The sequence below is a fragment of the Aegilops tauschii genome, chromosome 5 (genome assembly GCF_002575655.3).
Source record: "Aegilops tauschii subsp. strangulata cultivar AL8/78 chromosome 5, Aet v6.0, whole genome shotgun sequence".
Classification (NCBI taxonomy): Eukaryota; Viridiplantae; Streptophyta; class Magnoliopsida; order Poales; family Poaceae; genus Aegilops; species Aegilops tauschii.
In genome coordinates, this window is record NC_053039.3 from 539187587 (window position 1) to 539205209 (window position 17623).

The following is a 17623-nucleotide window of genomic DNA, read 5'->3' on the forward strand; positions in this document are numbered from 1 at the left end:
ATGCTTCGCACACAGGTGGCTGGCGGGTGTCAGTTTCTCCAACTTTAGTTGAATCGAGTATGGCTACGCCCGGTCCTTGTTGAAGGTTAAAACAACACATACTTGACAAAATATCGTTGTGGTTTTGATGCGTAGGTAAGAACGGTTCTTGCTAGCCCGTAGCAGCCACGTAAAATTTGCAACAACAAAGTAGAGGACGTCTAACTTGTTTTTGCAGGGCATGTTGTGATGTGATATGGTCAAGACATGATGCTAAATTTTATTGTATGAGATAATCATGTTTTGTAACAGAGTTATCGGCAACTGGCAGGAGCCATATGGTTGTCGCTTTATTGTATGAAATGCAATCGCCATATAATTGCTTTACTTTATCACTAAGCGGTAGCGATAGTTGTAGAAGCAATAGTTGGCGAGACGACAACGATGCTACGATGGAGATCAAGGTGTCACACCGGTGACGATGGTGATCATGACGGTGCTTTGAAGATGGAGATCAAAGGCACAAGATGATGATGGCCATATCATATCACTTATATTGATTGCATGTGATGTTTATTCTTTATGCATCTTATTTTGCTTAGATCAACGGTAGCATTATAAGATGATCTCTCACTAAATTTCAAGGTACAAGTGTTCTCCCTGAGTATGCACCGTTGTGAAAGTTCGTCGTGCCGAGACACCACGTGATGATCGGGTGTGATAAGCTCTACGTTCACATACAACGGGTGCAAGCCAGTTTTGCACATGCAGAATACTCGGGTTAAACTTGACGAGCCTAGCATATGCAGATATGGCCTCGGAACACTGAGACCAAAAGGTCGAGCGTGAATCATATAGTAGATATGATCAACATAGTTATGTTCACCATTGAAAACTACTCCATATCACGTGATGATCGGACATGGTCTAGTTGATATGGATCATGTCATCACTTAGATGATTAGAGGGATGTCCATCTAAGTGGGAGTTCTTAAGTAATTTGATTAATTGAACTTTAATTTATCATGAACTTAGTACCTGATAGTATTTTGCATGTCTATGTTGTTGTCGATAGATGGCCCGTGTTGTTGTTCCGTTGAATTTAATGCGTTCCTAGAGAAAGCTAAGTTGAAAGATGATGGTAGCAACTACACGGACTGGGTCCGTAACTTGAGGATTATCCTCATTGCTGCACAGAACAATTACGTCCTGGAAGCACCGCTAGGTGCCAAACCTGCTGCAGGAGCAACGCCAGATGTTATGAACGTCTGGCAGAGCAAAGCTGATGACTACTCGATAGTTCAGTGTGTTGGGGAACGTAGTAATTTCAAAAAAAATCCTACGCACACGCAAGGTCATGGTGATGCATAGCAACGAGAGGGGAGAGTGTTGTCCACGTACCCTCATAGACCGAAAGCGGAAGCGTTGGCACAACGCGGTTGATGTAGTCGTACGTCTTCACGATCCGACCGATGCAAGTACCGAACGCACGGCACCTCCGAGTTCAGCACACGTTCAGCTCGATTACGTCCCGCGAACTCCGATCCAGCAGAGCTTCACGGGAGAGTTCCGTCAGCATGACGGTGTGATGACGGATGTTGCTACTGACGCAGGGCTTCGCCTAAGCACCGCTACGATATGACCGAGGTGGATTATGGTGGAGGGGGGCACCGCACACGGCTGGGAAAGATCAACAGATCAACTTATGTGTCTATGGGGTGCCCCTGGCCACGTATATAAAGGAGTGGAGGAGGGGGAGAGGGCCGGCCCCTATGGCGCGCCCCGGAGGAGTCCTACTCCCACCGGGACTAGGATACCTCCCCTTCCAAGTAGTAGGAGTAGGAGACAAGGAAGGGGAAGAGGGAAGAGAAGGAAGGAGGGGGCGCCGCCCCTCCCCCTAGTCCAATTCGGACTAGTTATTGGGGCGCGTGGCCTGCCTCTCTCTCTCCCCTAAAGCCCAATAAGGCCCATATACTTCTTCCCCCGTATTCCCGTAACTCCCCGGTACTCCGAAAAATACCCGAACCACTTGGAACCTTTCCGATGTCCGAATATAGTCGTCCAATATATCGATCTTTACGTCTCGACCATTTCGAGACTCCTCGTCATGTCCCCGATCTCATCCGGGACTCCGAACTACCTTCGGTACATCAAATCCCATAAACTCATAATACAAATCGTCACCGAACGTTAAGCGTGCGGACCCTACGGGTTCGAGAACTATGTAGACATGACCGAGACACGTCTCCGGTCAATAACCAATAGCGGAACCTGGATGCTCATATTGACTCCCACATATTCTACGAAGATCTTTATCGGTCAAACCGCATAACAACATACGTTGTTCCCTTTGTCATCGGTATGTTACTTGCCCGAGATTCGATCGTCGGTATCTCAATACCTAGTTCAATCTCGTTACCAGCAAGTCTCTTTACTCGTTCCGTAATGCATCATCCTACAACTAACTCATTAGTCACATTGCTTGCAAGGCTTATAGTGATGTGCATTACCGAGAGGGCCCAGAGATACCTCTCCGACAATCGGAGTGACAAATCCTAATCTCGAAATACGCCAACTCAACAAGTACCTTCGGAGACACCTGTAGAGCACCTTTATAATCACCCAGTTATGTTGTGACGTTTGGTAGCACACAAAGTGTTCCTCCGGTAAACGGGAGTTGCATAATCTCATAGTCATAGGAACATGTATAAGTCATGAAGAAAGCAATACCAACATACTAAACGATCAAGTGCTAAGCTAAAGCAATGGGCCAAGTCAATCACATCATTCTCCTAATGATGTGATCCCGTTAATCAAATGACAAAAGATGTCTATGGTTTGGAAACTTAACCATCTTTGATTAACGAGCTAGTCAAGTAGAGGCATACTAGTGACACTATGTTTGTCTATGTATTCACACATGTATTATGTTTCCGGTTAATACAATTCTAGCATGAATAATAAACATTTATCATGAAATAAGGAAATAAATAATAACTTCATTATTGCCTCTAGGGCATATTTCCTTCAGTCTCCCACTTGCACTAGAGTCAATAATCTAGTTCACATCGCCATGTGATTTAACATCAATAATTCACATCTTTATGTGGTTAACACCCATAGTTCACATCGATATGTGACCAACACCCAAAGGGTTTACTAGATTCAGTAATCTAGTTCACATCGCTATGTGATTAACACCCAAAGAGTACTAAGGTGTGATCATGTTTTGCTTGTGAGATAATTTTAGTCAACGGGTCTGTCACATTCAGATCCGTATGTATTTTGCAAATTTCTATGTCTACAATGCTCTGCACGGAGCTACTCTAGCTAATAGCTCCCACTTTCAATATGTATCCAGATTGAGACTTGGAGTCATCTGGATCAGTGTCAAAACTTGCATCGACGTAACCCTTTACGATGAACCTTTTGTCACTTCCATAATCGAGAAACATATCCTTATTCCACTAAGGATAATTTTGACCGTTGTCCAGTGATCTACTCCTAGATCACTATTGTACTCCCTTGCCAAACTCAGTGGTAGGGTATACAATAGATCTGGTACACAGCATGCATACTTTATAGAACCTATGGCTGAAGCATAGGGAATGACTTTCATTCTCTTTCTATCTTCTGGCATGGTCGGGCTTTGAGTCTTACTCAATTTCACACCTTGTAACACAGGCAAGATCTTTCTTTGATTGTTCCATTTTGAACTATTTCAAAATCTTGTCAAGGTATGTACTCATTGAAAAAACTTATCAAGCGTCTTGATCTATCTCTATAGATCTTGATGCTCAATATGTAAGCAGCTTCACCGAGGTCTTTCTTTGAAAAACTCCTTTCAAATACTCCTTTATGCTTTCCATAAAATTCTACATTATTTCCGATCAACAATATGTCATTCACATATATTTATCAGAAATGTTGTAGTGCTCCCACTCACTTTCTTGTAAATACAGGCTTCACCGCAAGTCTGTATAAAACTATATGCTTTGATCAACTCATCAAAGCGTATATTCCAACTCCGAGATGCTTGCACCTGTCCATAGATGGATCGCTGGAGCTTGCACATTTTGGTTGCATCATATACAACTCTTCTTTAAGAAATCCATTAAGGAATATAGTTTTGACATCCATTTGCCAGATTTCATAAAATGTGGCAATTTGCTAACATGATTCGGACAGACTTAAGCATCGCTACGAGTGAGAAAATCTCATCGTAGTCAACACCTTGAACTTTGTCAAAAACCTTTTTTCGACAAGTCTAGCTTTGTAGATAGTAACACTACTATCAGCGTCCGTCTTCCTCTTGAAGATCCATTTATTTTCTATGGCTTGCCGATCATCGGGCAAGTCAACCAAAGTCTACACTTTGTTCTCATACATGGATCCCATCTCAGATTTCATGGCCTCAAGCAATTTTTGCGGAATCTGGGCTCATCATCGCTTCCTCATATTTCGTAGGTTCGTCATGGTCAAGTAACATGACCTCCAGAACAGGATTACCGTACCACTCTGGTGCGGATCTCACTCTGGTTTACCTACGAGGTTCGGTAGTAACTTGATCTGAAGTTACATGATCATCACCATTAGCTTCCTCACTAGTTGGTGTAGTAGTCAAAGGAACAGATTTCTGTTATGAACTACTTTCCAATAAGGGAGCAGGTACAGTTACCTCATCAAGTTCTACTTTCCTCCCACTCACTTCTTTCGAGAGAAACTCCTTCTCTAGAAAGGATCCATTCTTAGCAATGAATATCTTGCCTTCGGATCTGTGATAGAAGGTGTACCCAACTGTCTCCTTTGGGTATCCTATGAAGACACATTTATCCGATTTGGGTTTGAGCTTATCAGAATGAAACTTTTTCTTATAAGCATCGCAACCCCAAACTTTAAGAAACGACAACTTTGGTTTCTTGCCAAACCACAGTTCATACGGTGTCGTCTCAACGGATTTAGATGGTGCCCTTTTTAACGTGAATGCAGCTGTCTCTAATGCATAACCCCAAAACTATAGTGGTAAATCGGTAAGAAACATCATAGATTGCACTATATCCAATAAAGTACGGTTATGACGTTCGGACACACCATTATGCTGTGGTGTTCCAGGTGGCACGAATTTGTGAAACTATTCCACATTGTTTTACTTGAAGACCAAACTTGTAACTCAAATATTTGTCTCCGCGATCAGATCGTAGAAACTTTATTTTCTCGTCACGATGATTTTGCAATTCACTCTGAAATTCTTTGGACTTTTCAAATGTTTCAGAATTATGTTTCATCAAGTAGATATACCCATATCTGCTCAAATCATCTGTGAAGGTCAGAAAATAACGATACCCGCCGCGAGCCTCAACACTCATCGGACCGCATACATCAGTATGTATTATTTCCAATAAGTCAGTTGCTCGCTCCATTGTTCCGGAGAACGGAGTTTTAGTCATCTTGCCCATGAGGCATGGTTCGCAAGCATCAAGTGATTCCAAAAACCCATCAGCATGGAGTTTCTTCATGCGCTTTACACCAATATGACCTAAACGGCAGTGCCACAAATAAGTTGCACTATCATTATTAACTTTGCATCTTTTAGCTTCAATATTATGAATATGTGTATCACTACAATCGAGATCCAACAAACCATTTTCATTGGGTGTATGACCATAGAAGGTTTTATTCATGTAAACAGAACAACAATTATTCTCTAATTTAAATGAATAACCGTATTGCAATAAACATGATCAAATCATACTCATGCTCAACGCAAACACCAAATAACATTTATTTAGGTTCAACACTAATCCCGAAAGTATAGGGAGTGTGCGATGATGATCATATCGATCTTGGAACTGTTTCCAACACACATCGTCACTTCACTATTAACTAGTTTCTGTTCATTCTGCAACTCCCGTTTCGAGTTAGTACTCTTAGCAACTGAACTAGTATCAAATACCGCGGGGTTGCTATAAACACTAGTAAAGTACACATCAATAACATGTATATCAAATATACCTTTGTTCATTTTGCCATCTTTCTTATCCGCCAAATACTTGGGGCAGTTCCGCTTCAAGTGACTAGTCCCTTTGCAGTAGAAGCACTTAGTCTCAGGCTTAGGTCCAGACTTGGGCTTCTTCACTTGAGCAGCAACTTGCTTGCCGTTCTTCTTGAAGTTCCCCTTCTTCCCTTTGCCCTTTTCTTGAAACTAGTGGTCTTGTTAACCATCAACACTTGATGTTTTTCTTGATTTCTACCTTCGTCGATTTCAGCATCACAAAGAGCTTGGGAATCATTTCTGTTATCCCTTGCATATTATAGTTCATCACGAAGTTCTAGCAACTTGGTGATAGTGACTAGAGAACTTTGTCAATCACTATCTTATCTGGAAGATTAACTCCCACTTGATTCAAGTGCTTGTAGTACTTAGACAATCTGAGCCATGCTTACTGGTTGAGCTATTCTCCTCCATCTTGTAGGCAAAGTAATGTCAGAGGTCTCATACCTCTCGATACGGGCATAAGTATGAAATACCAATTTCAACTCTTGGAACATCTTATATGCTCCATGGCGTTCAAAACATTTTTGAAGTCCCAGTTCTAAGCCATAAAGCATGGTGCACTAAACTATCAAGTAGTTATCATACCGAGCTTTTGTCAAAACATTCAAAACGTCTGCATCTGCTCCTGCAATAGTTCTGTCACCTAGCGGTGCATCAAGAACATAATACTTCTGGTTACAGGGTTACTGGAACCCCCCGGGAGAACTAATGGGCCACATGGGCCTTAGTGGAGAGAGAGGGCCGGCCAAGGCAGGCCGCGCGCCCCCTCCCCCTCTGGTCCGAATTGGACTAGGGAAGGGGGGGCGGCGCCCCCCTTTCCTCCTCCCTCTCCTCCTTCGTTTCCCCCTCCTAGTAGGAGTAAGGAAAAGGGAGTCCTACTCCTACTAGGAGGAGGACTCCTCCTCTCCTGGCGCGCCCCAAGGGCCGGCCGGTCTCCACCCTTGCTCCTTTATATACGGGGGAAGGGGCACCCTAGGACATACAAGTTGATTGTTTCCAGCCATGTGCGGTGCCCCCCTCCACCATATTCCACCTCGGTCATATCGATGCAGTGCTTAGGCGAAGCCCTGCGCCGATAGCTTCATCATCACCGTCATCACGCCGTCGTGCTGACGAAACTCTCCCTTGACACTCTGCTGGATCATGAGTTCGTGGGAAGTCACCGAGCTGAACGTGTGCAGATCGCGGAGGTGCCGTATGTTCGGTACTAGGATCGGTCGATCGTGAAGACGTACGACTACATCAACCGCGTTGTCATAACGCTTCCGCTTACGGTCTACGAGGGTACGTAGAGAACACTCTCCCCTCTCGTTGCTATGCATCACCATGATCTTGCGTGTGCGTAGGATTTTTTTTTAAATTACTACGTTCACCAACAACCTTAACACAAGTATTTCTCAAATTCACAACTACTCACTAGCATGACTCTAATAGCACCATCTTTATATCGCAAAACTATTGCAAGGAATCAAACATATCATATTCAGTGATCTACAAGTTTTATGTAGGATTTTATGACTAACCATGTGAATGACCAATTCCTGTCATCTCTCTAAATAGATATAAGTGAAGCAAGAGAGTTTAATTCTTTCTTCAAAAGATATGCCCACGCTCTAACAAATATAAGTGAAGCAAACGAGCATTCTACAAATGGCAGTTTTCTATGTGTACGGAAACAGGCAATCCAAACTTCAAATGATAAAAGTGATGCACCTGAAGCATTCTATAAAACCATACTCAAAAGATATAAGTGAAGTGCAATGAGCATTCTATAAATCAACCATGGACTATCTCATACCAGCATGGTGCATAAATGAAAAAGGGAAAAACTAAATGCAAAAGATGCTCTAAGATTTGCACATATCACATGAACGAAACAAAGACGAAAACATACCGATACTTGTTGAAGGAAGATGGGATGCCTTCCGGGGCATCCCCAAACTTAGACGCTTGAGTCTCCTTGAATATTTACTTGGGGTGCCTTGGGCATCCCCAAGCTTGAGCTCTTGTGTAACATCCCAAATTTTTAATTTGGAATGTTATACATAGGTCATTCATGCATATCATATTTTATTGCATTTCGTTTCTCGATCCTCGAAATTCTAAGCAACTCAAGGACCCATGGAGAGAGTTGGGGATTTCACGTTTTTCATATTTGAATCTTATCAAATATTGAAACAAGGATCATTTTGGTTTTAATAATTTTTCTCTCCGAAAATATTTTGTATTAAAATATATGAGAGGAGATAATATGACTTCTCCAAAATAAATGAAATATTGGAGGAAAAATATTAAAATCAACAAATAAGTTTTATTTGGATTCTATTGCAATTTTATTGGAATTAGGAAAATATGCGTTTTTCTAAATTGCATTGGAGGCCCAAATAAATGTTCATTTTGTCCGCTATATTTTTAGAGGACGGAGAAAATTTATTTCAGGATTTTTGGAGTTCGTTTAGTATTTCTTTTCTTCGTTTTTCTGCGCGTTAGAATATTAAAAAAAAAGTTCGAACCGACTTACGGGCCGTGGGCGACCTGGTCTCCCGCCGCCCCGGGCCTTATAAGCTGCGCCCCCGACCCCACAGCCCGCCACCAGCCCCGCCACCGAAACCCTAACCCTAACCAGCGCCGCGGCCGCCGCCGCCTCGCCGCGACCCCGCGCCGCCGCCGCGACGTCCCGACCCCGCCGCCCGTCGCCGCCGACCCCGCCACCCGCCGCCGCCGGACGCCGCCTCGCCGGAGTTGCCCGCCGCCGCCGCCGTCACGCGTCCCGAGGTAGCCGCCGGTTTTCGTTAGAAAACCGTATGTTTTTTAGAAACCCTCGGTTATTTTATTTTAGATCGGTTTTTTCCCGGTTTAGTTATTTAGCGAACGCCCGCTCGTACGTTCGTTTTAACGAACAGTTTTCACCCGTTAGCCGCAGACTGCGAACGTTCGTTCATTAGCCTGTTCGTCAGTTTTCTTTTTCCAGGGTTTTTCTGCGATTTTTTTCGATCGCGATTTCTGCCCTGATTTTCGTTTTAGTATAACTTCTCGCTCATTTATCGGAATCAGGCGATTCAAGCGCCTAGGTCTTCGTCTCGAAGCCCTCTTTCTGTTTAACCAACTTGAACCAGATTTTGGTACTGTAAAATTTGACTTTAGTTCAGATTAGTAATCGGATCTTGTTTCTTTCGCAGTTTGAGTTTCGTTGCTCCGTTTGATTTGATTCCTTTTGCAAACCGGAGTTCTTCAGTTGAACTTTCTGGTTAGATCTTCTTATTTGCGTTTTACCCGTGCATCTTCGCTTGATTGCTTATGTATGCTATTTTTTGTTTGCGATAGAATTCTCGGAGTGCGAAGCGTGCTACTACGAGTCACTAGGTTTTGCGGATCGTCAGCAAGGCAAGTAACACATTGATCATACTCTTTTCATACCCAGTTTTTATGCATTAGTTACAATCCTCAAACACTGCATGATTAGGATGTGATTAACTTGTGGGTATTGGGAAGTAGATGATGAGGTAGAACTTATTACCTGTTTTATTATCAAACCCTTGGGAGTTACTTCTACGTTAGCTTATAATGCTATGCTATGCTCGTAGATGTGGATTGGGTTTGAGTGTATCCATGAGAGATGTAGATTGTTTACTTAATGGTTCAACTTAAGGTGGCAACTTTAATACACATCTGGGTGGATTGTTGGTTTGGGCACCTGGGGTTATACCAGTGTTGTCCTAGGAGATCCCGGGGTTATACCGTGTGATCCTCCTACGGTCCGCCACCCAGGCTCAAAGGGATCATAAGATTATTCATGCTAGAAACTTCCGTGTGCAGCCACAAGCCATTATGGGCTCTGGCATAGTCGAGTATGTTGCATGACCTCTTCCAGTGGTAGGCTAGTAGATGTAGGGGATGTAGGTTGGTACTGTCTACCCGGGGTTAGAGTTAATGCTTCTGAAAGACTGTGTCTCGGTCATCCGTTTCTCAAACACCATGTAGTGCGAGAAATCCAACGGAGGAGATCGAGACTTGTGGGGAAAAGTGCGCAAACCTCTGCAGAGTGTATAAACTAATCATGGTTAGCCGTGTCCCCGGTTATGGACATCCTGAGTATCTGGTACTTGAATTATTGATTTGATCTCATCACTCTAAATTATTTTTTTGGGTTGATAATTACTTTCTAATTGGGATTGAGATGGGGGTACCATTCTCAATGTTTCAACCACCATGATAGTTAAATAAAATTTATTCCTTTGTTGTAGGGAAAAATTGGCTTTTCGCAAAACAATATAACCATAGAGCCTCCACCAGCCATATATGCATGTAGTGATAGCATTTATATGTTCATTGCTCTACTGTGTTATATTGCCAGCATATTCCATGTGCTGACCCGTTTTCGGGCTGCAACATGTCATGTTGCAGACTTTTCAGACGAGGAGTAAGGATCGCTAGGTCGTTTGTCATGCACTCAGCTATGCCGTTGGAGTTGATGGACTCACTTTATCTTCCAAGCCTTCCGCTGTTATCGTATTTAGATGGCCTTAAGCCATATTTATTGCAATAAGTTCTCTTTTGGAGGCATTCGATGTAATAAGTGTGTGATTGCTACTCTGTTATAAATCCTTCGAGTATTGTGTGTGTCAGCATTACCGATCCATGGATGACACTAAGAACAGAGACTTGACCGTCTGAGGTCGGGTCGCTACATCTTGCCTCTCCTCCTTCTCCTCATATCGAAACCTCCTCGATCTTTGATCACTTCATCCACACAAAACTCAACAGAAAGTTCGGTAAGATCTGTTAGTATAATAAAGCAAATCACTACTCTAAGTACTGTTACAAACCAATTCATATTTTGTTTTTGCATTATAGCTACCGTAATATAACTTTTCCATGGCTTAATCCACAGATAGAAATCGATAGTTTCATCAAAACAAGCAAGCAATGCATCAAAAACAGAATCTGTCTTAAACAGGACAGTCTGTAGTAATCTGAACATTCACCATACTTCTGGTACTCTAAAAATTCTGAAACAATTAGGAAAAATAAAAAATTTGTATAGAAAGACAGTGCAAAAAGTTTCAGAACCGTTTGACTTTCCAGTAAAAAATGTAAAATCACGCACTACAGCCAAAGTTTCTGTTTTGCACAACACAAATCAACAAGCAATGTTAACATCCTAAAGGCAAATCTTGGCACATTATTTTTATAATACAATGGAATTGTACAAGGGGATAATTATTTTTGTGAGAATCTTCATGAAAAAATCTACATTGTCTCCATGAGCATGAAAACAAGTGTTCAAGGTCGACCCTCACTTCTCCAATGCATAACTTCCAATCGCTTCTCTTTTGTGAAAAGTTTTAAGTTCCCATCTTTTTTTTTGTTTTTAAGCTTTATAAAAGCACTCAACAGAAATAAATGACTCTCTAAAACTTCCGGGTTGTCTCCCTGGCAGCGCTTTGTTTAAAGCCATTAAGCTAGGCATAAAATGCTCAAGTAATGGATCCACCCGGATCCCAAGGTATATCAAAGCCAATTTGAATCAACAATGATTTCGAATTTAGTAGTGAGCACAAAGCAACATATATCAAGCAATGATGAAGTCTAACTCTCTTCCTATGCATCGGCCTGTCATACGAGAACAATTCATGAACATCAAGTAAAGGCCAATACATAGCATAAGCAGTTTCTTGCAATTTATCGTGTTGGAAACATAGAGAGGTGGAGATATAGTTCCTCTCTCATAGTAATTGCAAGTAGGAGCAGCAAGCACATGCATATTATATTCATCAAAATCATCATGTGCAACGGTAAAAGGCAACCCATCAATATAATCTTAACAAGAGCAAACTTCTCCGATATACTGTAGTTTGGAGAATTCAAAAAGATAATAGGACTATCATGTGTGGGCAATAGCAACAATTTCATGTTTAACATAAGGAATAATATCAAGTTCATCTCCATAAGCATCATTCATATTGGCATCTTGGCCACAAGCATAGCAAGCATCAAGTTCATCAAAAAGGGATATTTCAAAAGAATCAACGGGATCATAGCAATTATCATGGCATTCATCCTTCGGTGAGCAAGAAGGGAAATTAAATAATGTATGAGTCGAAGAGTTACTCTCATTAGAAGGTAGGCTCGGGTAGCTAATCCATTCTTCCTCCTTTTGTTCTTCACTCTCCTCATCATCTTTTTCATCCAATGAGCTCACAGTTTCATCAATTCCTTCTTCCATAGACTCCTGCAAAATATTAGTCTCTTCTTGGACAACGGAGACTCTCTCAATAAATTCATCAATATCATAATTGTATTTATAATTATCATAGCAATATTTAAGGATAGCTAAATTTTCAGGTCTATAAACTGAATCATCAAAATCTTCAAACTCTTTAAACAAAGATTCAATTTCACATGCACCCTTAAAAGCAACAAATTCTTCTATCCGTTCCACATCATAGTAATCATATATACCATTAGCATAAGAAGCTAAGGTTTCATTGTCATTAAATTGCATGAAAAGGGAAGGTGTGGAGCCTTCATCCTAGAGCAACAAGTATAATCATATCTCAAGCATAGTTCCCGAGCATACCAATGCAACACATGAATTTGATCCCATAATAGTTTCCCTTTTTGAGTCAAGCGATAATACCTAAAGTATTCACGTTGATCCTACGTGTCTCCCATTATATAATTGAATGGGGTTTTCTCATGATTATTAAATTAGTGCATAATATCTTTCACATAATGAGCATCGAGGGTTTTAGGAGGTTCCCCATCTCCATGAGTAGCAAGTAAACCTAATTTTTTGGTATTTCGTGTTCCATATCCATAACTAAAGATAGAGAACAACTTAGAACAGAAAATAAAAATTACTTAGTGATAAACCAAACAAGCACACACGAGAATATTCACCCCACGCTATTGCTCCCCGGCAGCGGCGCCAGAAAAAGGTCTTGATAACCCACAAGTATAGGGGATCAGTTTTAGCCTCTTTCGATAAGTAAGAGTGTCGAACCCAACGAGGAGCTAAAGGTAGAACAAATATTCCCTCAAGTTCTATCGACCACCGATACAACTCTACGCACGCTTAACGTTCGCTTTACCTAGAACAAGTATGAAACTAGAAGTACTTTGTAAGTGTTGTTGGATAGGTTTGCAAGATAATAAAGAGCGCGTAAATAAAAAGTAGGGGCTGTTTAGATGAAGACACAACTAAGTTAGTTTTAGTAGAGAGCTTTTTGTCACACAAGAAAGTTATTTGTCCCTAGGCAATCGATAACTAGACCGGTAATCACTATTGCAGTTTTATATGAGGGAGAGGCATAAGCTAACATACTTTCTCTCCTTGGATCATATGCACTTATGATTGGAACTCTAGCAAGCATCCGCAACTAAAGATCATTAAGGTAAAACCCAACCATAGCATTAAAGTATCAAGTCCTCTTTATCCCCATACGCAAACAACCTACTTACTCGGGTCTGTGCTTCTGTCACTCACGCCACCCACCATAAGCAAATCATGAACATATTGCAAACCCTACAGCGGGGATCCCTCACGCTTGCGCGACACGGATAGCACCATAGGACAACACCAATAATAAAACATGCAACTCAAACCAATCAGAATCATCAATGAACCCATAGGACAAAACGGATCTAGTCAAACATCATAGGATAGCCATACATCATTGGGAAATAATATATAGCGTTGAGCACCATGTTTAAGTAGAGATTACAGCGGGTAAAAGAGGGGTTACACCACTGCATAGAGGGGGGAAGAGTTGGTGATGACGGCGGTGAAGTTGTTGGTATAGATCGTTGTCGCGATGATGGCCCCGGCGGCGTTCCGGCGCCACCGGGAGAGAGGGGGAGAGAGCCCCCGCTTCTTCTTCTTCTTCCTTGACCTTCCCCCTAGATGGGAGAAGGGTTTCCCCTCTGGTCCTTGGCTTCCATGGCGGCAGAGGGGTGGGAGCCCCCCCGAGATTGGATCTCTCTCTCTCTCTCTCTCTCTCTCTCTCTCTCTCTCTCTCTCTCTCTCTCTGTTTCCTTTTGTTTCTGCGCTCCCTGATTCTGCCCTTTCACCGTTTCTTAAATTCCCGGAGATCCGTAACTCCGATTGGGCTGAAATTTTGACACGATTTTTATCCGGATATTGGCTTTCTTGTGGCAAAAGAAGGGCACCAAAAGCCTTACGGAGTGGCCACGAGGGCCCAGGGCGCGCCCTACACCTTGGGGCGCGCCCCTCACCCTCGTGGGCCCATCGGGCATCGTCTCGTGTTGATTCCACTTCCCAAAATTCACATATATTCCAAAAAAATCTCGGTAAGTGTTTATCCCGTTTGGACTCCGTTTGATATGGATTTTCCACGAAACAAAAAACATGCAACAAACAGGAACTGGCACTGGATCAATATGTTTATCCCAAAAATAGTATAAAAAGTTGCCAAAAGTATGTAAAACTTGTAGAATATTGGCATGGAACAATCAAAAATTATAGATACGACGGAGACGTATCAATCGCCATGACCGAAGACGCATACCTTCCAGCCATTTCATCGAACACCTCGCTTGCGGGGGGAGCGGCACCGTTGAACGGCATCGCCGGAGCACCTCTTTCCGGGATGGAGTGAGAGGATGAAGAAGGTGGCTTCTTTGTAGACGGAATCTTCCTCCGCTTTACACCCGCGACCTTGCCGACCTTCTCCGCCGCCGGCCGGGATCGCGCTGCCGCGTTGGCGCCCGGAGCGCGGGCCATCGCAGCGGGGGCAGCCGGATTCCCGGACTGCACAACCACGTTGCCCTGCCGGTTGAGGGCAGGCGCGGCGTTTGCTTGGGCGACGGCGGCGGGGCCAACATGGCCGGCGACGAGATCCGCCCGAGGGGATGGAGCATGCGCGACCTCGACGGTGACGGGGGACAGCAGGGGGTCGTCCATGGCGGCGAGGGACGACCGGGGAGGAAGCACCGGAGCGTGTGGAGGCGGGGCAATGGTGGCGGAGGGTGGGGGAGCAGGAAAGGGCGCGCGGAAATGTCCCTCCCGCCAAATCTCGCTGTGGATAGCGGTTGACCTCGGGTCGGCCTCCCAGCCCGTGAAACTAGAGGTTGGGGGAGAAGATTTGCCGCGCCCCGCATGTGGCACCCCAGCTCAGAGCAACCGGTTTACCTTGCATTGCCAGCCCAGAGATCAAGTCTTCTGGCAATACACAACAACATGGTACAGAAACAACCGCTTTATTGATACTAGCCGATTACATAGGTCTGATATTACATCGAGTCGAGGCCAAGCGGGGCACACGGTGCTGCTGGACAGTATGTACATTATTTAATGAACATGACGGGGCCTCGATCACACGAACTACGCGGCAGCGGAAGAACGACGAAGTGGCACTCCATAGCACAAGGACACCAACGTGGACACGGCCTAGACACGAGATGCGCTCCGATGCGAACCGACTTGCCTGAAAGCTGGCATAACACGCCAGGTCAGTACATTGAATGTACTTGCAAGCTCACAACAAACATAAGCACGATGACAGACAATATCATGATAATGAACCAGATTAATTTAACACAAGAAACACTACATATGCAATGCAAACAATACGTGCTCCGAGTCTCACGGACTCGCTTACCAGACGGTTACCTCGTAACCAAACGGTGACCGCACCGGGGTCACACCTGAAACCAATCACTCATGAACACCTCAAGAGTTCATGATTCATCACGAACCAATGCATCACAACAATCACTTAGTTTGCAAGATTTATTATAAAAGTTGATCCATGGTGTGACTTACTCACGAGTTATGCCCATAACCGAGGACGCGGCTATCGATAGATTAAATACACTCTGCAGAGGTAGCGCACTTTACCCACACTACGGAACACCTGGCCTCGCGTTCCCATTCGGGTGGACCAAAGCATTCCGACGAAACCCTCCCTTTGTCATGCACTCTCCCCGGCCACTCCGACCAACTCCCTCTCAGGGCAAGGTCTTGGGTGGCCCCGTGTCTACCAAAGACACCAACGGCCACCGTCGTGGCAAAACAGTCCCAATCGGGGACAAGGTACCATAAAAACAAAAACGAGCACACAAGGTTATGTCTGCCTACCCGGCCAGGGTATGCACGCCCATAACCTTCCCTCGCGGGAGGCACCGGTGAGAGCCACAACAAAGGACCGAATCAAGACCTTCCCACAAGGTAAATGTGGTCGCACTGAATTAAAAACCCGATTCAGTGGCACCATGATGTGATCAACATCATATTCAAGTTGAACTTAATCAAGTTTAGCTTTGATAAAACCTTTTTATCAACAACATGATATAATGCCATAATCATGCAACTACTTGTCATGCAATGCAAACAACTCATAGTCATGGATCAAACTTAACAACATAAACATCTTGCAATACTTAGAACCAAAACTTCTCTGGTTATAACTCATTTTATTTATCAAACAATATTTTTATTAGTTCATCATTTAATTGAAAATGTCACTTATTAAAATAATTATCATTAATTTCCATAGCCATATTTCTAGTGCAAAGTTTTACTCTACTTAGCCAAACAAGTTCATGCATTCAACCAGTAACTAAAACAAGCATAACAAGCATGGTAAAGTAACTAGCAATTAACCAAAGTTATTTATCAAATTTTTACAAATAAGAACTCATATTCAAGTAGAAAATCATATATATTGAAATAACACCATCCAAATGCTGGTGTGGCTTGCCTTAGTGTAGAGGAGGATCACACCCCTCTTGGTTTGCTTCAAGACAAGCTTCTCCTTCTAAAAAGAATTTAAAACCACAAAAATAATTATCAAAACACATTCTAAAAATCACCAGAAATTCTAGGCAGCAAGGAAAAATCCACCTTTTGGTGTGCTGCTAGAGCTTTCTGAAACAAAGACAATGCAAAAAGAATCAAATCATTTGGACTTATGGTTTAGAAATGGTGGCTGGTCAAAGTTCAGTCCAATTTCTGAATAATATTTGAATTAAACAGAAATCCTGGGGGGGTGACGTCGAAGGCGTAAAACAGAAACACGCCTCCACTCATACCGCTTCGGGCGCGAGTGGTGAGACCGACAGGTGGGTCCCACGCATCAGGAGAGAGAGGGGGCGAGCGAGATCAGAGGGAGGCGGGGCTTCGCCGGAGCTCACGCCGGCGACGAGGGGGTTTGGGGCTAGGCTAGAGGGATAGGATTGAAGCGGGGCTCGAGGCGCACCTACCCGTACCCGTAGCTTGGCGTGGGGTGGACGGAGCTGCTCGCGGTCGAGCTCGCAAGCTACGGTGGCGGACGGGTTTCACCGGAGAGGTTGAAGACGACGGCTAGGGGCGGCTCTGAGGGCTCGGCGGCGTCCAGGCAGCACCAACAGGTAACCAATGCCCCGCCCAAGCAGTTGCTTGAGCTCGAGAGGCACCGGAGAGCGGCGGCTGGCCTGCGGGGATCGCCGGAGTCCTCTGGTCGGGGCGACGGCCAGAGGCCTGCCCGACCGAGCTGCTGCTCGTCTACGTGTTCATGGAGGTGGTGTGGAGTGGTGCTTGGCTACAAATCAAGGGGAGTAGCGCTATATGTAGCCGAAGCAAGGAGG